The sequence below is a fragment of the Pristis pectinata genome, chromosome 21 (genome assembly GCF_009764475.1).
Source record: "Pristis pectinata isolate sPriPec2 chromosome 21, sPriPec2.1.pri, whole genome shotgun sequence".
Lineage (NCBI taxonomy): Eukaryota > Metazoa > Chordata > Chondrichthyes > Rhinopristiformes > Pristidae > Pristis > Pristis pectinata.
The window spans coordinates 20,226,509-20,251,366 of NC_067425.1; the positions used below are offsets into that span (position 1 = coordinate 20,226,509).

The 24,858-nt window shown below is 39.0% G+C and overlaps 1 protein-coding gene across 1 annotated transcript in view; it reads left to right on the forward strand.

The window, feature by feature from the left end:
* The first annotated feature begins 7,027 nt into the window (after nucleotides 1-7,027).
* LOC127581200 (rab effector Noc2-like) overlaps nucleotides 7,028-24,858 on the forward strand; it is a 157,447-nt gene continuing 139,616 nt past the window's right edge. The window contains exon 1 of the mRNA XM_052035314.1: nucleotides 7,028-7,454. The gene's annotated coding sequence lies outside the window, so the exon portion shown is untranslated. The remainder of the gene's footprint in view (nucleotides 7,455-24,858) is intronic.

Below are 24,858 nucleotides of genomic sequence, written 5' to 3' on the forward strand. Positions count from 1 at the left end.
GGCAAGTGTCTAAGGTCATTGACTGTTTAATAAGTTTCTGGAGATGATGCTGGAGAAGGCTGCAAAAAAGTGCACCCTGTGGAATAGCTGAGAATCACAGACAAACTTAAGCATTTCTTCGTTTAATTGCATATCTGCATAATCTGAACAAAATGTTTGAACCTATTAATGATACAGAAACTAAATTTGTGAATCTATGGTTTAAAAAAAAGTTGGATTGCTTAAACTTGTTGATGTTTGCTGGATTCTCATTGTAAAATGTGATCATGTATCTGACAGTAACTTTGAAATTTCTGAAATCAGATTTTTTTTATGGAGCCATCTGCAAATTTGCATCTCCTGGCAAACAATCTATCCTACACAGTTCTTCACAATATGTTTACCATTTGAATATTTTAAGCTGTAGAAGGCTGATGAAGGGAATGTGCCGTCTGTATGGACTTTTAGAAGGCAGTTGACCAAGTCCCACACTATTTACTGGCCAGCAAAATTTGAGGCCCTTGGAATAAAAGGGAGCAGTTATTTTTCCAATAGGAATGCGACAAATAGTGGTGTTAGGGTTAATGCTGGGAGTTCTTCTGATATTAATGATTTGGATGTGGTTGCACAAAGTGAAATTTCAAAATTTACACTGACGTGGCACTCAGAGATATGGCCAGCAATGAGAAGTAATAGACTGCCAGAGAAAAAAGGCTGGCAGAATAGGCAAGTGATTTTTAAAACAGGCTTATGTGAAGTGATGCATTTTGGCATAAAGAAAAGTGGGAGACGTGGCATGCAAGGCTTGATGTGTGCATAAATCTTTGAATGTGGTGGGACTTTGAGAGGATGGTTAGCTAAATGTATGGGATACAGAGCTTCATAAATAGATGCATTAGAAAAAATATAATTTGCTAGGCAATGGGGAAAGTTCAGAAGAATGGGACTGAGGGGATTGCTGTAGAGCTGAATGGCTGGGTTCTGTGCCATAATTTTTTCATTGTCCTCCTCTTTGAAAGTGTCAGATTTTTCTTAAGAGTACCATATGCTGCTTCTCATTGCTGGTTGCATCAAAGTACCAAGTATAAAATATTTGTGAAATGGTAGACTATGGCCATTACTATGTTCAATTGTAGTTTTCCATCTGATAATGTCTCTATTCTTTCAGGGACATGTAGGAGGCAATGAGGAAGAAAGCAGTTTGGCAGCTGCTTGATCTTTATAGTTCAGCTGTAGATCTTCACTATCCAGTGCACTGGGAGAATAATCTGTGTTATCTTTGGATGTCAGATATCAACTGTTGCAGTGATTTGAAATGTTCTTTATTCCTGTTGTATAAATGTAATTCACTTCACTTCCATTGTACCCCCTCTTTCTTCCACCCCCCCCCCCCCCCACAATGCAGTGGTAGTGACTATTGTAGGTATGGTCACTTTGACAATTAGTGATCTTCCCCTGTTCTGACTTAAGACTTAATGTGACACCCATAGGTGTTGTCACCATGCTTGCTTGCCTCTGATTAAAAAAAAAGAGGAAAAACTGAACTATCAGCAGTTTTGAAAGAAGCTTTAGAAGTATAGTTTCCATTTCTACTTGCCTTTGGTCAGCCTTAATAAACGTGTGATGCACAATTTTTGGCCTTATCATGATTCAAGACATATTGGTGTGACTACTCATTTGTTCTTGAATCTGAATGTAAAATCTACTGTACATGTTACTGGGCTTTTCCAATCACTCTGCATCATAGTTGTCTCCTGTTTTCTAACAATCTTTCCACATTGGGAATATCTAACGTTCAGCCACATCCTCCTAATTTTGAGGAAGGTCCTAAGGCTGCAAAGCAATCTTGAACTTCGTTATAGTTAAACTTGACTTGTGCTATTAATTTGCATCAGTCCTAGTTGAATAACCAGTATATTAATCTCAAGACTTTTCTGTTTCATACAGTGTTTTTTAGATTGGAAATCAAAATGGTTTAAACATCCAAAAATGGGAAAGATGTTATATTGTACTCGCTCCTAGTTCAACAGAGGCAAGTTAGACATTGTTTCTGGAAAGCAGTCAAGTTGCAATCCCATCTAACTATTTTAATGAGGTAGTGTCTTTCAAATCTTAACTTCATTCCACATGTTATGTTTCCTGAACTTTGGGGAAACTAGTAGCTGAGGAAGGCAAGAGTGGCTGGATGGAACTAGGTAAGTGACTTCTCAGCACTGCCTGAGGAATACTAGCCAGAGTGCTCCCCCACCTGCATCTCCGTCCCAGCAAGTTTTACTTATCTCCATCTTTGTGCTTATCTGCACTAACTATCCCCTCATCTCCAAATTGCCTCTGTATTGCTCTTCAGCTGCCTAAATGTTCAGTGGCCAGCCAGCCTCTGGTTGGTAGTGAACAATTTGGAAAATTTAAATCTAGTCCTACTGTATTAACTTAAGGATTTCCAGAACCCTGGATTTTCCAATTGCCCTCCCTGCCTTTCAGTTATTGGGGCCATTGCTTCTCTTCCCTCTGCTTTAGTATTGTGAGGTAGTTCATCTTTGGTTACTTCAATACTTAATTCCTTTTTCACCTCCTACTGAATTCACAACCTCAACTCCTGTATTACTTGGTCCTCTAATTCTGTTTTGTGTAATCTTTTTTTTCCCTTTTTCAATTCATTGGCAGAGCCCTCCACCAATTCTGTACTTAGCCAAACTCTAGATTCCCAACATTTCTGGCTTGCTATTACTGACTTTCAAAATGCTCTTAAAATTTGCTGTGCTTTTGGTATTTTTGCTGTCCTTCCATTTCAGCTTTTAAAAGCAACTGAAACCATGTTTGTGATAACACACATCGAAAAGTATTCAGATCTCTAAAATGCTGGAAAAAGTAATTAAAGGTTATAACGAGGGTATTTTATTAAGTAAGTAAAAGAAAAGCTTGTATTAAAACAATATTCTTACTGTAACTTTCTCCACAGAAACAAACTGACAAGTTTCACATTAAAGTTGCAAGAAGAATTACTTGTGGTTATGTAGTACAATTCTTAGTGGTGCAAAGTTAACGTGTTAGTTATGACTTGGAAACTGGTTTATCCAACCTCCATGGGATGGCATTATTTAAAATGGTTACATTTTATAACTTGCATTTAAGCCTTGTCATTTTTTCAACTCAACTAAAATGTAATAAAAACACAGTGCTAGAAATACTCCCCAGATTGGGCAGAATGGTCTGATGAAACGTTATTGATCTGAAACTGGAGAAACAAAGAACTGCAGGTGCCAGAATCTATATGGAAAAAAAAGATGCTGGAGGAACTCAGCAGGTCAGTGGAGAAAAGCAGATGGTCAAAGTTTTGGATCAGGAGCCCCCCCCCTTTTTTTTTGTTTCCAGGACTGAAGGGGAAGCCCAATATGGGGGGGGGGGAGGAACAGCAGTTTTAGGTGGACATAGAGGGGAGGTGGGGTGGGCACAGGTGGTGATAAGTAGATGCTGGGAAGGAGGGGAAAGCAGATCTACTGGGGGATGGGTCAAAGGTATGGGGGGAGGGGAGGAAAAGGAGAGAAAAAACAAAATGGTGAGAAAAAAGAGAGGCAGGGTGGCTGGTGGTTTACTTAAAGTGGGAGAATTTGATATTCACCCTGTTAGGCTGAAAGGTCCCAAGATAGAAAATGAGGTATTGTGCCTACAGTTTGCATTTGGACTTCTGGCAGTGGCGGAGGCTGAGGAGTGACATATCAGTGATAGTGTGGGAGAGGGAGTTGAAGCGACTGGCAACGGGGAGATGCAGATCGTGGTTATGGACAGAGCGTAGGTGTTCTACGAAATGCTCACCTAGTCTATGTTTGGTATCGCCATTGTAGAAGAGGCCACACTTGGAGCACTGAATGCAGTAGATTTTTTTTTCTCTCTCCTCCCCCCCCCCCCCCATGCTGCCTCCCTTCATACCTTTTACCCATCCCCTGGTGGATCTGCTCTCACCTCCTCCCCCACATCTGCCTACAGAACACAGTAAGAGGTGTGATTGTATTGATGCATAAATTCTGTGATGGCTTCACAAAACTGATGATGTTTCTCCTCATGGGGGAATCTACCATAGTTTGGGAATAAAGGGATGCCCATTTAAGATGTAGATGAGGAAGAATTTCATCTCTCAAAGTCATGAATCTTTGGAGTTCTCTATCCCAGAGAGTTGTGGAGGCTGAGTTGTTAAGTATTTAAGTCCAGGAGAGAGAGATTTTTGGTCTGGAGGAGAGTCAAAGGTTATGGTGAACAGTTAAGGAAGTTGAACTGAGGTTAATGTTACATTCATTGATTTATATAGTATGAAAATTGCCTTTCAGCCCAACTCATCAATATTGACCAAGATGCCTATCTACTGTAATCCCATTTGCCTGCATTTAGCCCATATCCCTCTAAACCTTTCCTATCCATGAACCTGTCCAAGTGTCTTTTAAATTGTACCCACCTCTGTCACTTCCTGTGGCAGCTCTGTTCCATATACCCATAAGGTGAGAGGGGAAAAACTTGCCCCTCTGATTCCCCTGACACTCTGCACCTATCTTAAAGCTATGCCCTCTAGTTTTAGACTCCACTATCCTGGAAAAATACTGTGACTATCTACCCTATCTATACTCATCATACTTTTTATAAATCTTTATAAGGTAACCCCTCAGCCTCCTTTGCTCTAGGGAAAATAGTCCCAGCCTATCCCATCTCTCCTTGTAACTCAAGCTCTCCAGTCCAGGCAATATTCTTGTGAATCTTTTCTGCACTCCCTTGCTTAATCACATCCTTCCTATAGTGTGGTGACCAGAATTGCGCACAATACACAAATGCAGACTAAGGAACAGTTTATACAACTGCAACATGATTTTCCAACTCCTATCCTCGATGCCTCAGCCGATGAAGGCAAGCAGACCATATGCCTTCACCACCATTCTGTCTACCTGTGTCACCACTTTTGGAGAAATACGTACTTGTAATACCATAAGACATTGCTTTTCAATAACACTCCCCCAGGACCCTGCCATTCACTCTATGTCTTGGCCTGGTTTAACTTCCCAAATTCCATTGGCCATTCCCTTATCCACTTTCCCATTTATCTAGATCCTGTTGTAACCTTAGACAACCTTCTACACAGTCCACTATACCACCAGTTTTGTGATCTGATTCAGTGGTTGAGCAGGCCCAAGGGGCTGCATGGCTTCCTCTTACATTTCCTCATTACATGTATTTCTTACATTCTTCTGATCGTTTGAAACACTTGTTCATAACTTGCACCAAGTTGTATTTACCCATCACCCCTTTGCTTCCTGACCTACATTAGTTCCCTGTAGAGCAATGACACAATTTCTAAATATTTCATCCCTATTATGATATCCCTCCATGGCTGCATGACCATTTCTATAAACTTTTTCATTTTTCCAGTCCGCTGGGATATCTGCACGGCTACAATTCTGGCCTTGTGATTATCTTTGGATTTTATTGCTCCATCATTGGTGGCTGTGCCTTTGGTTGTCTAAGCCCTAAGGAGCAGAATTCCTTCCGTCCTTTAAAACCTTCCTTTTTGATCAATTTTTTAATCATATGCTCTACTATCTTCTAAAGTGGATCAGTATCAAATATTGCTTTCATTTTACCTTTCTTATGAAGCTAGCACAAACAAGTGAAATGTATTTAAAACTGATTGAAGTTAGAGGAACCAATTTAATTGGGGGATTAAAAAAGAAAACGTTGAAAATACTCAGGTTGGGCAGCATCTATGGAGAGAAAAAAAGACCAGACCGATGACCTCATTGGAAAGGGCATTAACTTTAAATATTAACACTATTTCTCTTTCCACAAATGCTGCCTTTACAACATTTTTTGTTCGTTTTTATATCAGACTTCTATCACATATAGTATCTTGTTGAATTAAGCTGTTTAAAGCCATTACACTTTTCTCTATTTAATATTAAAGGCATAAATGATGTTAAAGTTTTGGCACAGGAGTTTGGTTTCAGTTGTGTAAATTGTTTGTGAATCCTGTGATTCTATTCATCTCCAGAAGTGCACAACAGTAACTGAACAACTGCCCTTATACCGATTTGTTGTTTTTCTTTCCAGCTTCTAATTAGTGCAATAATAAAAGGAAAATATATGCATGCTTGTAGCTGGATTTTCAAATTATGATCAGACTTCTACAGATTACGCAGAATTGTCTTTTAAAACCATGTCCATAGTCTTCCTTGCTAATTTATTCTACAAGTTTAAACTCTTTGGGAGCAGGAAGTTCTGCATTTTCCTGATTCATAACCTGTTAATTTTTAATTTGCTTTATCTAGTATTTAAACCTTCCATCAAAGTGAAGAATCTGAAATAAAAGCATTCTAATTTATTAGGAACACAAGAAGTTCGTTAGGCCTAATATAATCATGATTTGTATATTAGAGCATGATTTTGGAATGGAGTTATGTTTTGATTCATTCACTTTTGTTAACTTTGTATAATTAAAATACAGAAAAAAAACCTTAGACATATTCTCAGTCCCTGTTACATAAAAGGATGAGCTTTTATGTGCATTTTCTGTACAAAATTAGAGTATTGATCAGCTGAAGTATGATGGACGAAATGATTTTTGTTTCCGGTTGCTTGCTTAGCTAAATTTGAGCTGTTGTGTATGTCACTAACTCGCAATGCAGGCTAAGCTGTGTGCTCTACTTTGAAATGTCTCCGTGGACCGACTCCAGGTGAGCTTGGGACACCTGCTACAGACTGCAGGTAGAGACTGGAGGGACCAATGGGCGGCAGGGGGCGGAGCTCCGCCCCACGCCTGTCGGCAGATGGCGCGCGAGGCTCCGGGGACAGCAGTCGTGCAAAAAGACGGAAACTTTGCAAGGTTTTCAAGTGAGGACAAACGATCAAACCAAATACAAAACCGGCGGCTGCCAACGTGTTTTATACCGCGCAGAAGTGGCGCGCAATACGCATCTCTGTTAATGCACCTGCAGCCACTCGCAGTCTGCACTAGAGTTCGTAACTGCTTTTACGTTGCTATAAACATTTGCAAACACAGCAACAGAATAGGGCAAGAGCAGTTCAGCATTTTAAACACTAATCATCTTCAGCCACCCCCCCCCCCCAACAGATATTTAGTCTGTGATGGGAAGTGTGGTGCTGAAAGATGAGTGGAATCACCCTGTCGCGCTGAGATGGAGTGCAAGGGGGTGTGAGGCAGCCGGTGAACTGCAGCCTGAACAACTCTCTCCCACCTTGGGAAGTTTCGCGGCGACCACACAAATCCCGGGGTGGCCAATGAAGGTGCAGCCACTCAGAAATTTTTAGGGGAAAAAAAAAATTACAACCATTTTCTGGGCGGTCACCACCACACCCCCTCGCCTCTTGAGGCTGATCTCGAACAGTCAGAACCCCTCCCCGGGCAGAGAGAGGACGCTCTCCTGCCATAAAGGAGACGTGTCATCGCGTCCCGCCACTGCTCCGGCACCCTGCTCCCGGTAAGTGCCCCGTGTGGGATCCGCGGTCTATTTACGTCTTCCTTGGTTGTTGGATAGTTGGGGTTCCGGCTGGCTCGGTGCTGAGGTGAGGGCTGAGCTCCCGAAAGCCGGGGGAAGGAGTTACTAATGGCCTTCCTGCTCCGGGTTTTCTCTGTGTGGCGAGGCCTGTCAACAGTTGGGAGTAGTTTTGCCTCTTCCGTCATCCCGGCAAAACGTCGGCCCCTTGGACCTGGGTGATGGATCCAAAAAGGGGTCTGGTGTTTTCTGAGACTGCTTACCAACCGCGAACCCCCTTCTGCATCAACTGGCTCGGCCTCAAAACTCTTTGTAATCCCACGTCCTGAGGTGTGTGGACGCCTCATAGAAACATTGACATCTTTTCCATTGTGATATAAACGACGAACTGGGCGCCCCCTTCATTAACTTATAGTCGGACCCTCCATCCTTTCAGTGTCATGTAGCACCTCTTTTCATATATTATGTGGAAACTCCCGAACAGTATATTTCCCGACAGTTTTGTATTTATTGCAAGACTCTTATCTTCCCTGGTCCCTGTGGCAACCAGTTGCATTTGCGTTACAGTAATTTTACACCTCAAGTGCTCTCCTGTTGAATCAGTCCAGACTTAATAACAGGATCACCCACAAGCTGGCATTTCCTAATTTCGATTTTTTCTTCAAATTGCATTTCTGACCTTTCAACAGCTATTCAGCAGAGTTATGGGTGCGGGAGGAATTTTTTGGGATTGGCTGCTCTCAACGTGAACCGTGATGGCAAAACCATGAAAGTATGTCAAAATAGATTCTGTTTCCAGATGGAAGCTGGTGCCTTTGCTAACAGGACAATAAAGTCCCTGGATAGAGTCCTGTTGGTTCTTGGTAAAATTAGAATGCCCATGGATGTTTTATCACCATTTGATCCAAGGCATACTTTATCACCTTGACATTCCTCTAACAAGTGTGTTTCTAGAAAACAAACATTTCCTAAATCCCTCAGTTGAAAAAGTAAGTCGATGTTTAAGTTAAATGCTACTGGTTTTGATCTTGAATTAGTGGTGCAAGGACAGTGTAGAATTACTGTAGCTGCATGGTTGCTATTGATTTTTCCCTGAGGTTGCCCTGTTGCAATCATAGACATTGGGTGGAGAGTTACAAATGTTATTCTCATCAAAAAATGAAAAAGAATCTGGGAATATAATCTTGCACACTAAAGAATGTATCATGTATTCAATAGAATTTACTTGTTCAATCACTATAATCCAGTGACCGTGTTGGTGTGCATCTAACTACTGAGAGGTGATATGTGCATTCAGGAAGAAATGGATTTATAGAGTTGTCAGCACAGAAACAGGCCCATCAGCCCACCATGTTCATGTCAACTTTTTTGCCCATCTACACTAATCCTATTTGCCTGCATTAGGTCTGTATGCTTGTATCCCTTGCCTGTGTAAAAAAAAACTTTCCCCATAAATCCCCTTTGAAACTCTTCCTCTCATCTTCTATCAATGCTGTCTTGTTTTTGATACTCCTAGCATGGGAAAAAGATTCTATTGACCTATCTATGCCTCTTATAATTTTATAAGAGCCATAGATAGAGTAGATAGTCTGAATTTATACCTCTCTCATATATGTACCTCTCAGGCCACACATCCAGGGAAAAACAAGCCCAGCCTAAACAATTGCTGCCTATAACTAAAGTCCTTTAATCCAGGCAACACCCTGGTTAATCTCCTCTGCACTCTTTCCAGTGCAACTACATCCTTCCTTTAGTGTGGTGACTAGAACTGGACAGTCTAAGCGCGGTCTAACCAGTGTTTTGTTAAGTTGGAACATGACATAACAACTTTTATACTCTATGCCCTGACTTATGAAGGCAAACATGCCGTATATCTTCTTAAACACCTCATCTGCCTGTATTGTCGCTTTTAGAGAACTGTGGACTTGAACCCTCAGGTCCCTCTATTTGTCGGCATTCCTTAACGCCCTACCATTTACTGTATATATCCTACCTTTATATGACTTCCTAAAATGTATCACCTCATATTTGTCAGAGATAAATTCCATCTGCCAATACTCCACCCAACTTTCCACTTGATCTATATCCTGCTGTAATCTTCCCTGCTATCTACAACACAAACTTTTGTATCATTCACAAACTTACCAATCATACCTCCTCCATTCACATCCAAGTTGTTAATATGTATAAACTAAACCTCAAGTGACCCAGCAGCAATCCCTGCAGTGCAACGCTGGTTGCTTCTAATCAGAAAAGCATCTTTCTGTCACTACCCCCTGCCTCCTATCATCATGACAATTTTGGATTTAATTAGCCAGCTTGTCATGGATCCCAGGTGCCTGTGAGACAGGATTTCCTCTGCACAAAGATATGTGGACTACCTCTGATCAATCCCTGTCTTTACAAATGTATATAAATCCTGTCTCTGAGCATTTTCTCCAATAATTTCCCTACCATTGACTCATGGCTCACTGGCCTGCAATTACCTGGCTTATCCCATCTGCCCTTCTTAAATAATCATTAGCCATCCTGCAGGCTTCTGGCATCTCACCTGTTGCTAATAAAGTTGCAAAATTAAGGGCCCCAGCTATTTCCTTTCTTACTACCAGTAGCAACCTGGGATAGATCTCATAACCATGGGTATTTATGAACCATTATGCGTCCCATGACATCTAACATCACCTCCTTCTTAATACTGACCTGCTCCAAATTATCCACATATCACTTCCTGAATCCACTGTCTTCCATTTCCTTCTCCTTGGTGAATACAGATGAGAAGTAGTCATTTAGGAGCTTGCCCATATTGTTTAGTTCTACATAGAGAATATCCCTTTTGGCCTTAAGGGGACCCACTCTTACCCTCTTGCTCCTGATACACTTAGAATGCCTTGGGATTCTCCTCAACCTTACTTGCCAAGGGTATTTCATGGCTCCTTTTTATCCTCCTAATTTCTTTCTTAACCTCTCTCCAACACACTATATATTCCTCAAGTGACTCCCTTGATTCCAGTTGCCTGTACTTGCCACATATTTCTCTTCTTTTCCTGATCAAACCTTCAATAACCTTTGTCATGTGCCCTTGTATTACTAACTCCCTTAAAAGTCTTCCACTTGTCAGCTGTCGTTTTACCCCCAAGCATCTACTCCCAATCTACTTTCACCAGGCTTTTTTCTTACGCTATTGAAATTAGCCTTCCTCCAATTCAAGATCTTGATTTGAGGACCAACCTTATCCCTTTCCATAACTACCTGGAAACTTACAGAATTACGGTGTCTTTTCCCGAAATATACCATTCCACCACTTGCCCGGTTTCATTTCCTAGGATAAGGTTGAGTGCTTCTCTGTCTCTAGTGGAACTCTCTACATATTGTCTCAAAAAACTTTCTCGGATGCACTTAATACATTTTGTCTCATCTAAGCCCCTTGCACTAAGGCAGTCCCGGTCAATATTGGGAAAGTTAAAACCCCCTACTACTATCACGCTATTGCTTTTACACCCTTCTGCAGTTGGTTTACATACATTTTTTTCTAATTCCTGCAGACTGTTGGAAGGCCCCGAGTATTGATCACCTCCCTGTTATTCCTAAGGCCTACGTATATGACCTCATTGGATGATCCCTTCAGAATATCCTCTCTAAGTACTGCCATTATGTTCTCCCTAATCAGTAGTGTGATTTTCCCCTATTTTTTTGCATTCCCTCTCTCACATGTGAAACTTCTACAGCCCAGAACACTAAGCTGCCAGTCCTGCCTTTCCCTCAACCCCGTTTCCGTGATTGCAACGACATCATAATTCCAGCAGTGCAGTAGGTGGGGAGAGAATGTTGAGGGTGCATCAAGCAAGTCCAATGGGCAGAGCAGACAGAGTCTGGTTAGGAAGCATGGTAGGGTGGGCAGGCTCAATTGCATTGACTTTACTGCAAGGAGCATCACAGGTAAATCAGATGAGCTTAGAGCATGGATCAGCTCTTGCTTCCCACTCCCCTGCCAATGTAGATAAATCATCCCGAGTAGCATGAGCAAACCTCCCTGCAAGAATACTGGTTCCCCAATGGTTAGGTATAACCCGTCCTTTTATAGGCCCTACCTACCCCAGAAGGGATCCCAATACCTAAAGCGATACCTCCTGCACCACCTCTTTAGCCATGTGTTCAGCTGTCCTATCCTCCCATTTCTACCCTAACTAGCACATGGCATAAGGAGTAATCTCGAGATACACAATCAGCATGTGGTTTTGTGCAGAAATCAGTGTCCAACATGAACATTTAACATTTTACCAATCCACATTCATTACCAGGTTTGGTAATTTTAATGAGATGCAGTTTCTATTTTGATATATTTTTAATTTTGAATTTAGCTCTAATGCAGTTCTTGTTGGACTTCTTGTGTGCCTTTCATTTATTGAAGAGTACAGTTGAACATCCAAATCTTGAACTAGTGAATATTTAATAAAGTTGAGTGCAAAAGAAATGAGGCATATTGGGAAGCATTGATGGTGTGTGAGCAGTTTTGGGTTTTAAAAGTGTGAAAATTGTAGGGGATGAGAGAAAGACTGTTAGAAAAAACCAAGTCAAAAGCAGATGCTAGAAATCTGAAAGATAAAAAAATACAGAGATAATCAAGCAGTGTGTGTGGGGAGAGAAGCAGAGTTAACATTTCAGATCGATGGGTCTTTATCAGAACTGGAAAGTGAGGAAAACAAGTGTGTTTTCAGTTTCTGGGAGGATGAGGGGTGAAGGGAACAAGGGGAATGTGATAGCATGGACCAATGTTATCCAGAATACACAATGGCTTTCAGTTTATCTTAAGGAGGGAAATGAACACTCGTTAATCATGGCTGTTCAGTCTGGAAGAGTAAAAATAGAGGAAGATGAATGAGGGCAGCATTGAGAAAAAAGCATGTTGGAATGCAGCAGGTGTTGGAAATCTGAAACAAATGAGATTGCTGAAAATACTCAGCAGATCAGGTAGCATCTGAGTTAAAGTTCCATGTGGATGAGCTTGCTATGGAAATAAGTTATTGCAATTTATAGAATGAGTTGAGGTAAGGGACCTTGAATATTCACAATGGGGCCATATAGTTGGGCTGCCACTAAAATTAAGGTGCATGATACTCCAGGGAATGGGATAATATTACTATGGAGAGGAAATTGGTCAAAGAATGGGTGGTTAATGAAGGCAATCTTAAACTGAATGGTGTAAATAATCATGATCTTTTGAAAGTGCAAGAGCCATTACCTTCTGTTTCACAATGAACAACGTGAACTTGATATGCAAAATTTGCAGATGATAATGCACTTTAATCTGAAGGAATTGATTTCAAATCTGTGGTTGAGTAGATAAAGAAGAGATTCATGGGATTTGGTTTTGCCTTTTGTGTTTTTGTCTTCTTTTAGGCTTATGACACATAAAGTGACATTAAACACAAGATTTATCCTAAGGTTTATATCAGAGGGGTACAGTAAAACTGATAAACAAAATTATTATACCACTGTGTAACATGTCACTAAAGTGAATTAAAAGTGTGTCTGGATAACATCCAATAGTCCAGAACATTGGCTTGTCTAACACCACCAAAGTCCCATGCATGCCGGATTATTGGAGTTTTACTGTAGAAACAATTTTGAAGTTTTGGGCAATCGTGGTTTATGGTTGTCAGGAAGCAAACTGTTGGAGCCTAAGATCAGATAAGCCATGGTCTCATTGAATGGCGGAGTAGGCTGGAAGGGCCCTGTGGCCTCCTTTAGCTCCTATTTCTTATGTTCTTGTGTCTTGTGAATTTTATAGATTTTTCCCATTGTTAAACATAACTATAACAATTGCTATTGCCATTAATTTTTAAGAGAGTCTTCAATCATAATTAAGTATAAAGTGCACTACTCTCCAAAATTACCCAGAAGTGGGAAATGTTTATTGCATATCTGCATACAAAAACTGAATAATATTGCAAAGGACTCAAAAGAAGATGAACCCAACTATTGTTAAGCTAGTTGCGATGTAATGCCTTAATTAAGCTGATGGATGGGGGTGGGGTTGATGCAAAAGAAACGTTTAAAAATGTCATGGTAACAGTGAAAAATTAGCCATTATCAGGTAGAGTTCCTCCAGAGTTACTGATTGCATTTAGCTTTTAACAAAGATGTTTTATACTCTATTGCTGTTATCATCTAATTATTCTAATGGCAAAATGGCCTTTATTGCTTTACTGGAACCTACTTCTTTCTCGAGAAGTCATTGCTAAGTGAGTTTTCATAAAGTAACATGTAGTAATTGCAGTTATCCACAATTTTCTCTTAGGCTCTTATTATTGATGTAAATTTATTTGATGCTGGCAAATTATTTGTACAATATGCTAAGTGTGAATGGAATCCTGACACCAGTTCCAAAGAGAGTTCAAAATTATTTTAAGATGAGGTATGAATCTTTGAAACTCTGGACATTTCTCTTAAAAATCTGTGGGAAGCTTTTCAAGAAACTACTTCACCACTTTCAGAAAATATTGTGCTGAATTGGAGTTCTCTCACTGATCCCTGGTTTTGAATACAGGTGACCCCTGTGTTATGGCTGTTTGGGTAATGGAAATTTGCCATTACAGAATTCACAAATTACTGATACAGAATAAAAAAAATTGCTCTCACAGAATTTATGTGGGAAAAATGCAATTAAAACAAGAATGTTTTTTTTCAACTCTCGTTTCTTGACGCATGCACAGATAATGTGGCTCTTTTAGTGCTGTAGCTTCATTTTACTGCCTAGCTTTTTTTCCCAAGTATTATCTACACTACTTACACTCAAGATGTCTGAAACTGGCCCAGCAAGTTTAAGTGCAAGTTGTAAACCTAAATGACCATATAAAGGAATTTCACTGGATGTAAAACTTGATGTTTTACAAAGATTTGATGCTGGAGAAAAACTATGTGCAATAGCTAAAGCTGTGGGGCTTGCTGCAACATCTGCAGCTTCTTGTGTCTCCAAACACAACTGCTGGCCACTTAAGAGATTTGCTTTGGAAACTGACAAGGCAATCTCCTAAGTGGTTCCCTGCCATGAACCACCAGCTGTTGAGAGAACAAACATCCTGTAGGTACCCATTTTCCCTTTTTACATGGAATTCAATGGGAAATAGAGTTTCATGTTACAGAAAATTGTGATACGTATCGTTTTCTAGGAACGCAACCCTTCTGTAACACGGGGGTATTCCATCAAAATTGGTGTCGGTGATCTTTAACTAAGATTCAATATCAATGGGGGCTTTTTTAAAAATAAAATGAAACAATTGGTTAGTTGGTTTATATCATTAACAGTGGGTAAGAATAGCATCTTCTGATATCTGGGCTTTCAATCTTGTTCTAATGTCTGGCTGCATGGTCAAATTCACAAAGAATTTATAACACAAAAACAGACTGCCTTTCCAAGATCTGCAAGCAGGAATGTGCTGATGGACCCATTGTTTTAGTCAGTTCTTGTCTCACACAACTTAAGTTTTCCTACCTTAACCTGATTTTTCTTCCCTTGCCCAGTCTCTCCCCACTTACAAACAGGACACCTTTGGTGCCCTCCACCACTTGGACAGTTTTCTGGACCCAGCTGGCTCATCTTCACCAGGAATATCCAATCCTTTGATACCTCCATCCCATTGCTGGGATGGTCTAGGGTCTTTCACTTTTGCCTTGAACAAGGACCCAGCCAGGCCTCCTCCACCGCCACCTGGCTAAACTTATTCTTACTAATGTAACAACTTCTCCTATTAAAATGCTGGAACTATATCATGCTGAGTTGGAGTTCAGGTCATGTAGCATCCGTGGAAAAAGGAACAGAGTTAATGTTTCAGGTGGAAGACTCCTCATCACATTTTTCCTATTCGCTTTCTCCGAATCAAATGTGGCAGCTGTGGAAACTGCTTTCTCAAAATGCCTTGTGATTTGCTATAAATAGTGCCAACGTTGCCTGCAGATCCCTCATTTCCTATCCTTTTAGAAGTGTGCCCTCTAGTTCATGCTGTCTTTCCTTGTTCTGCTTGCCAAAATGTAATAATATGTATTTTTCTGCATTAATTTTCATCTTCCATGTGTACACCCATTCCATCAACCTATCTATATTCTCTTGAACTCTCAGTACTGTCCATTTTGTATTTCACTATTGTGTTTTTGCAAATTTTGAAACTAACCATCCACACCCAATTCCAAGACATTAACATATATTAAGAATATCAAGGGTGAAAATTTGAATCATAACCATTATCGCTAGCACTGACACAAGTAAAATGCCCTCTCAGAAGAGGATGAAGGTGGGGTATGGGTAATTTATAGAAGTCCACTGTATTTAAACAAAGCATTCAAAGGTGCCTTAAAACTGGTACTCTGATGGGGAATACTTTATGTATTCCTGTTTAATTCACTGTTCCTGATCTGGGAAAAGGAATCAAAATACACTTGTGAGTTTTTTCACATGTACTCTGTTACTGTTGTTACTCAAATATCCAGCAAGGGGAGGACTTTAAACAACATGTCATTGTCCTGTGTTCTGTTCCTATTTTTAGATTTGTAACGTTTAGGAGGTAATTGCTGCATTCCTGTGTATATGAAGAAATCAAAATTAAGATTTGAAAATTGTGTTTTCATTTATCATTCTTTGGGATGACATGGTTTCTGTAGGCCATTTTTGTGCTTGTTTGTGTATGTATGAGGTGGCCTGTGATACGACCTTTGCTCCAACAGTCTCTGTGGTCTTTAAGTACATGTTTTTGTTGCACTTCTGCTGATTATAATCTCACTTGATACTCAGCACTCCCTGTGAAGAACTCGGTGATTGAGTGAACATACTTTCAGATGATGAAATTCCAGTTGACTGGATTGACTGTCATGTGTTAGTTTTCCTTTCGAAAGTATCTCAGCAGCTGAATGGCATTCTTTTGTTTTTTCCACTGAGTTCTGGGAGTTCTAGATTTGAGACTACTATGAGAAGGTACATGTTGGAACCTCCGTGCTATTAGAAAGAGCTCTTGGTAGTTGTGAGAAACAGTAATGGTAGGCAATAAGTAATAGAACATTAGAGAAAGTGTAGCCCAGGAGCTGTAAAGATGTATCAAAGAGGTGTTGGAGTAATGTCAGTGCAATTTATAGTAAGTTTGGGTAACAAGAGTAGGTTTTGGGGATGGCTAATAAGAGCAAACACAGTTGATCGACTCCTCTGCTGGCTTGGTGTTGTCAGATTTCCTGTCTGGCTTGTAGGCTTGGATGTGCTATTGTTTCCTCTGGTTAAGCATTGGAAGGTTGAAGTTGTTGTCTTTGGCCACCATGGTTGGTTTGTTGTATACCATGTCAATCTATGGAAAAATATTGTCTCTTTTTTTCCACATAAGTTTAGTTTTGGCACTGAATTGGTCACTATCCTTGACTGGATTAGGATGAAGCAGGCTGTTGGCAGCTTGAAAGTAATGTTCAATCCTGACCTGAGTTTCTGACTGCTTATCCTTTCTCAGCAATTATCATCTATATCATTGGTCTCTGAAGTGACTTCCATTCTGCACATTCCAATCCTGTCTCACTAATTTGATTGAGTTTTTTAAGGAGGTAACTAAGAAGATTGACGAAGCCTTGTCTAAATAGACGTTAGTAAGACTTTTGACATGGTCTTGCATGGTAGGCTGGTCCAAGGTGAGCTGCCTAATTATATCCAAAATTAGCTTCATAATAGGAGGCAGGAGCTGGTGGTAGAAGGATGCTTTTCTGATTGGAAGTCTGTGAAGCGTGGTCTACCACAGGGATAGGTGCTGGTAACTTTGTTGTTTGTGATATATATCAGTGACTTGGATGTGAGTATAGATATATGATTGGTAAGTTTGCAGATAACACTAACTTGGCGGTTTTGTAGATCACAAAGAAGATGGTCTCAGGCTACAGTAGGATGTAGATCAGATGGAAAGTTGGGCGGAGTGTTGGCAGTTGGAATTTAATCCTGACAAGTGAGAGGTGATGCATTTTGGGAAGCCAAATAGGGGCAGGACAAATATAGTAAGTGGTAGGATGCTAAGGAATGTTGATCAACAGAAAGACCTAGGGGTCCAAGTCCATACTTCTCTAAAAATGACAACACAGGTAGATAGGGTGATGAAGAAGGCAGATGGTATGCTTGCCTCCATAGGTTGAGATATAGAATAGAAAAGTTGGGACATTATGTTGCAATTTTACAAAACACTGGTTAGACCACACTTGAAGTATTATGTGCAGTTCTGGTCACCATACCATAGGAAGGATGTGGTCGCACTGGAGAGTGTGCAGAGGGGATTCACCAGGATGTTGCCTGGATTGGAGAGCGACTGTTTACGCTGGGCTTGTTTTTCTTGGAATGAAGAAGCTGAGGGGTGACCTGATTGAGGTATATAAAATTAAAAGAGACATAGATAGGGTAGATAGAATGTTTTTCCCATGCTTGGGTTATCAACAACAAGAGGGAATAAGTTTAAGATGAGAAGAAGGAGTTTTAAAGGGAGTTTGAGAGAAAGGGTTTTTACACAGAAAGTGGTTGATATCTGGCTGCCAGAGGAGGTGGTGGAGTCAGATACAGTCACTGCGTTTAAGAGATATTTAGACAAGCACTTGAATAGGCAAGGCATAGAAGGATATGGACTCAGTGAGGACAACTGGGATTAGTGTGGATGGGTAAAAAGGTCAGCATGGACATGGTGGGCCAAAGGGCCTTTTTCTGTGCAGTACAACTCTATGATTCTACAATTCTCTTGGGCTAAAGGACTATAAGCTGGCAGGCAAACAATGGGAACTTTTTATTCCAGGATACCTTCCCTGTCCAAAGGTACAAGTTCCCACCCTGTAACTCTCCATCTTGGCTCTCCCCCACACTTCCCTCCTGCCCTCAGTAGTGTTTCAGGATCCTAGAACCACAGCCCTTCAGTGCATCCAAATTAGAGCTCTCACCATTTCTGGACCTTCTACTCATTCATCTATTCTGCCAGAGCAGAAAATCCTCTTCCAAATGTGTATAGATAAACAATGCAGTGTGCTGAAAGAATCACTGATCTGTGCTAAGTGAATAAGTCACATTTTCTTTCCATTGCATGGTTTCAGTATTTATTCTCCTGTTGGTAGAAGGTCAGTAAACTATTCAAGTCAGAAATCTGTGAGATTCACCTTCAGTGCTACCAAAATCCAGCAACCTGCTGAATGCTACAAAATCTACCACCTTGCTTGTCTATTCTGGTTTAAGGTCAGGAACCTCTTTGCAATATGCCTTTCTGCATTTCTTTGTTCCAGAGCTTTAAAATAGATAAGAAACACAAATGAAATCTTATATAGAAGTAAACTACTCCTATATATTTTTCATGGGAAAACAGATGACAAAACCTGATGAACAAAATACCAGTAAAGTGATGTAGTATAAATGGAATTTGACTTATTTTGTTGTCATATATTGATAATACTGTGTATGTTAAGTGGTGTAGGATTCCTGCGGTTATGAAAAAGAAATTGTCACAGGGATTCTTGTATTTTTTTAAAATCTTGGTACCTTGTTAGAAAAAATGAGTTACAGCTTGAAATTTGTAAGCAATTTATGAGTTAATTGGCAAATTTGCTAGCAATCGCAGTTACTGGGATGTGTTTAATTTATGTGATTGCCTAGACTAGCTAAATATCAGTGTAATTCCAGTCAGGAGAAAACTAATGACTAATGCCATGAAGTTCTGTTCAAATGTGGTAAAATAAACATATTACCTTTTTATTCAAGGCAAATTGAAATATTTTCCCTCTTCTGCAGAATGTATGAAGCATAAAAAATTTTAATAGCACTTTTTCTTATTCTTAGCTTATCCCAAAGGTCCTCAACAACCAGTGGATTACTTTTAAGGTGTAGTTACTTTTAAATGGGTATACAATGAATATGACTCAGCAAGGCCTTGGAATAGTAATGATGGAATTGCCTGTTATTAGTTGTGTCTTGTGGCCACAATATTAGAACTTCTTGCTGTTCTGAGTAGTGTTGGGACCGTTTTATACTCATTTGAGCAGGCAGTCTTTTATGTTCCATCTGAAATATAAAACCTGCAGCAATGGACTCTTGTCAACTGTAGAGAAAAGTTCTATATTCACATCTGTAGTAGGTCATGACTTGAGAACGATATAACTCAGAAACAAGAATGCTATCAACTCAACCAAGCTGCTGTAAATCTCCAGAATAGCAGTTGTTTGCCTACATTATTTGCATATTCATTAGGCCAATTTCTTAGAGAAAAAATATTGTGATGTCCTTGTGCCATCAGTATTATTGTGTCAAAAGTGTTGTACTAACTAACTAAAATAAAAACAACTTAGACATGACCTACTATTGTAAATTCCATGTTAGGGTTTGGTGCTGACTCATTTTTACTTGTTACTGCCACATTATGTGCTATTATGCACAAATGATGGAAATGACACATAATGAGACCTTATGTTGCAGACTCTTGATGAATAGTAAATAATAAGCATTTCTAAAATGCAGAATTTCCCTTTGATTGAAATGGTTTTAAAACAAAGTAACGCTGTTTTTATATCAGCATTTTTTTCAGATTGGACTCTGGGAGGCAGTTATTTGAGCCAGTTCTTACTAATAACACTTAAATTCTGGCTCTGTTATCTCAGCAGTTGAATAGTTAACCCATGTAACTGGCACCCAGAAGAACTTTCTGCAATGATCATTTAAATTATTGATTGTGATGAGTTTATATGTAATAGAGTTTTTGACAGTGATTACAATATTGTTATTTAAATATAGAGACAAATTTGCAATTATTTCTCCTAGGATATGTTTGATAGAACCAATCTATATTTAATTTATTTGTCAGCATGCAATTTTTAACTATTTTCCACAGACTGTCATGGAGATTGCCAATAAGTTAAATATTTGCAGGAATAAAGAAAAAACATAATGGCAGTTGTACACTGTGCATACAGTATCTTCATTTGTGGAACCAAAGAATTATTATGTTAAAAATGTAACACCAGTTAGCTAAAACAAAAACAACTTGAACATAGCATATTATTGTGAATTCCATTGAGAACCATGATGTACTTGGCAGAAATGTTAATAAGCGTAGATGAGAAAGCATACAACAAATTTGATTAACATTTTTGTAAATGCCAAATTATCAATTGGTTATGGTTGAATTATTAGCAAGTGAATAGGTGCAGCTGAGCTTTGGTTATATGTTTTTTAATGAAGGTTCTGAATAAGGTGTATGACATATCTTCTGAGTAACCATGTATATCAGTGTTCTCATAGCGCTCTATTTTCCATTTAAGAATACCGTTTAAAGTAAAAAAAAGTATTATTTTTATTGTGGCATACAGCATTGTTAAAGATGAACAGAGTTTAGAAAAAAAAAGGAAAGATCACTATTTTTACCAATCCTCTTTTTCCATTATCTAATCCTTTACTTTCAAATTCATGTAACATTTTCATGTTTTTCTATCATTGTCCTGCCACATTGTTTATATCATCAAATTATTTGTTATTTTATCAACAGCTCTTAAAATATTTTTGAAATGTTGAAAAAGCAGTTTTGGTATTGATCAAAGCAAATTGTGAGTGTGAACCCAAGACTGTGATTGTGAATTCACTTTTAAACAAGACTACAGATTGAAATGAAATTTTTAACCCAGTGAGTAGTTAATACGTATGTAGAACTGACAGTCAGCTGAAATTGTGACTGCTGTTTCCATTTACTCTATCAAAAGTAAAAATGATTTTTAAAAGAATCACCTGCAATTTTGAGCAGAAACCACTTAAAAACCATCAATTCGACAGGCAATGCTGATTAATCCATCCTGTTTTCATATCAGGAGGATAATCACACAATTGTATTGGTGATTCTCTGCACTTTGCTGATATGAAACTATTAATACATTGAACATTGTAAATAATATCAATGCAGTCTCTGTTACCAACTTCCTCCTAATCTACTTTGCTATTCACTTTTAGCTTCCACTTAGTTTCTAAGGATATGTTATAATATGTTCCTGTTCTACTGTTTCCAATAAACAGGAAGTTTTATGGACAGTTTTTCCATAATAAGCCATGAATTTCTAAAAACTGCACATTTATTTCCTGAGTATTTTGGTAGACCAATGGGAGAGGTGAAAAAGCCAGCTGTGATTCCTTTTTGAGAGAAATCACATTTTAAAACATTAACTTTGCACCTTTAAAATATTGCAAAATATATACCTTGATTGGCATTAATCTCACATACGTTAATATTTTTCCTACCCTGACTCTGGCCTTTTCTACATTGCTTTAATCCTTGCATTCCACCAGTGGCAGCTATAGCATTGGAGAAACTTGGATAATCTTGTACATGAGTCACTAAAAGTTAACATGCCGGTTCAGCAAGTAAATAGGAATGCAAATGGTATGTTGGCCTTTATTGCAAGAGGACTTGAATGCAACAGTAAAAATGTATTGCTCCAACTATAAAGAGCCCTGGTGCAAATGCATCTGCAATATTGTATACAGGTCTAGTCTCCTTTCTAAAGAGGAATATTCTTGCAATAGAGAGACTGCATCAAAAGGGTTCACCAGAGTGGTTCCTGGGATGGCAGGTTTGTTATAAGCAGGGAGCAATAATGCAGACTGGGCCTATACTCTCATTAGTTTAGAAAAATGAGGCATGATTTTCATTGAATGTACAAAACTTTAAGGGGCTTGAAAGAATAAATGGGAGTTGATGTTTTGCCTGGAAGGGATGCCTAGAACATGAGGCTGCAGTCTCAAAATAAGAATTCATTCACTCATGACAGATGAGAATAAATTTCTTCACCAGAAGGATAGTGAGTCAGACTTCTCTCCTTTGGAGGGGTATGGAGGCTCCATTACTCAGTACATTCAAGGCTGAGATTGAAAGATTTTTGGATATTAAGGGAATCAAGTGATATGGGGTTAGTGCAGGGAAGTCGTGCTGAGGGAAAAGATCAGCCACAACCTGATTGAATGGCTTACTTCAGCTTCTATCTCTTATGCCAGTTTTTGACATCTTGCTGTCATTAATTTGCATGAATATTTCGTAAATTTGCCTTGGGTTTTGCTTGGCTTTGATGGCAATTCCTTATGGTATTGTTAGGATTTACTCACCTAAGTGTCTGCAAGATTCAGGGCTCTCGGGAATGTAGCAGTTTTGAATTTGCTAGCTAGGTTCTGCTGCTGATTTTCTGGCTCTTCCCCAGTACTACATTCTGCATAGGGCAGAGCAGGAGCTTGGTGGCATTTCCCAGCAGAAGTGTTTGACTTGACACTGGATCGGCAAGCCCATTCATCTAAATCATGATTGTGAGGCCGAAAGATAAAGTAAAGTAAGCTACGCTTTATATTAGTGATTTCTTTGAACTTCTTACTTATTTAGTAATGTTTCAGGTGATTATATTTTAATTATTTCAATTGATTTGTATTTCATCAGGGACATTCAGAGCATTGGGGGTAAATAGTTTGACAGTTTTTGATAGACAGCAAAGGTCAGAAATTTGTGACTTATCAAAGGTTCCAAAGGAGTAAGGACTTGTTCTTGCCTGTTCACACCTCAGTTACTGTGGGGAATTAATTCCATATCCATGCTCTCCTCAAGGATAGTTTTAACCAGCAGGATCAACCATAAGGATCCAGATCAGACAAACTTGGGACAATGAGGACCATGAGTGATCAGTATCAGTAATAGGCCCCTTTCGCCAAAATCTGGAGCAATGCATTTCAGCACGGAATTATGTAAAACTCATCAATCAAAGCTCAGAAATCCATGAATGGACAAGCCAGTGCTTAAAATCAATCTAGCAAACTAACACAACAATATCTTTTGATTAAAAATATATTTCATGTTATCGTTGATAAATGTCAGTGATTTTTTTCAGCATTTCTTTTAGCATCTTACTCCTTCAGTGTTAGTTTTGCTTTCATGTGGCATTTCCAGTTCCTTGGATTACCATTTTATTATGTATTTGTATACTATATATGCATTAGTTTGAAAACTGTCCCATTTGTTGATGTTTGTTTGCCAAACTTACAAAGGGAGTTTTTGCATCATAAAACTTACTTCTTTAAATAGCTCCTGTTGTCTGACTTTAGGTTTACCTATTAGTAGTTAGCACAGTTCACCACAGTCAATTCATTTCTTATCCACGTAAAGTTTGCTGAATTTAAATATCTATTGTGAGACTCTTCCTTTTCCTTCTTAAACATAATGGCAAATGTTATGATTGCTTTCAGCAAAATTCCCTTACCTTCAGATCGTTCACTAGTAGTTCTGGTTATTTATTCATCAGTAAGCTAATAAGGCCTATTTCCCTTTTTTGGTTCCAAAACATATCATTGAGCCCATTGCCCTGAAACACGAGAAGATAAATGGCTTCTAGGACCATGCTAATTTTGTTGCATGTTTCCACGGTCTCTGTATTTATATATACCCTTACGAAACCTGGAGAGCTGTGATAAAACTGGTTCTTTGCATGGTTTGGAGTTCTTTAACTGTACCTATATTCTTCCTACTGGTTCAGCTGTATTCTAAGTCAATATTCTTTATTCTACTCCTTTTTCTCTTTTCCAAACATTTTATATCCTGTAATATTTCCTGTCATTTTTAGAATGTTGCTAGCTCTCTTTAATAAATTATACTTTTGTTAAGCAAATGTGTGGTTCCAAATCACGTTTTGTTATTTCTTATGCTCTGTCTGTGTACAAAACATAGAAACAATGGAATGGGTAGATAATGTAAGATGAAAGTCCGTCAAGTTCACTTTCCACCAGGCTGATGCAATAAATAACAAGAGTTGATAATTAGACACATGTAGCTTGTGGAAAGCAATACAAATCATTAATCTAAATTCATTTGTTCCTCACAAGTTGTGTATTTCATATAAAAAAATCTGTAGTTACATAGCAGTAAGTCCTCTGTTTATATATGTTGCATCAGGCTTGGGTGGGGTGGGGTGTGTGGTGATGGGGTTTGTGTAGGTACATGGAGGTGGGGTATGTGTATTTCTAACTATTTTGTTTACTGAAATGTTTAATTAACAATCATGAGGAGCTCATCAATGTTCCAGCCACATGAACAAATAACAAAGCTAACTCTAGCATGTTGGTTGATCTGCAATTTAGCAACATTGTAAAAATGCAGAAACATGACTCCAGTTTGTTCTATTAATGAGATGACCTGAGACAGCTTGAGGAATACTGGCTGCGGGCACCTTGAGGTTAACGGGCAGGGATCAATTAGGTTGAGAACGTGTGAATGTTTGGAGCTCTGTTAGTACATAAAAAATAGTTTACTTTGTTTGGGGTCGCAATTACACAAATGTAGAATGAAAACTGAAGTAACTCTTAACAATCAGACTGTTTAAATATTGATCAGCTTTT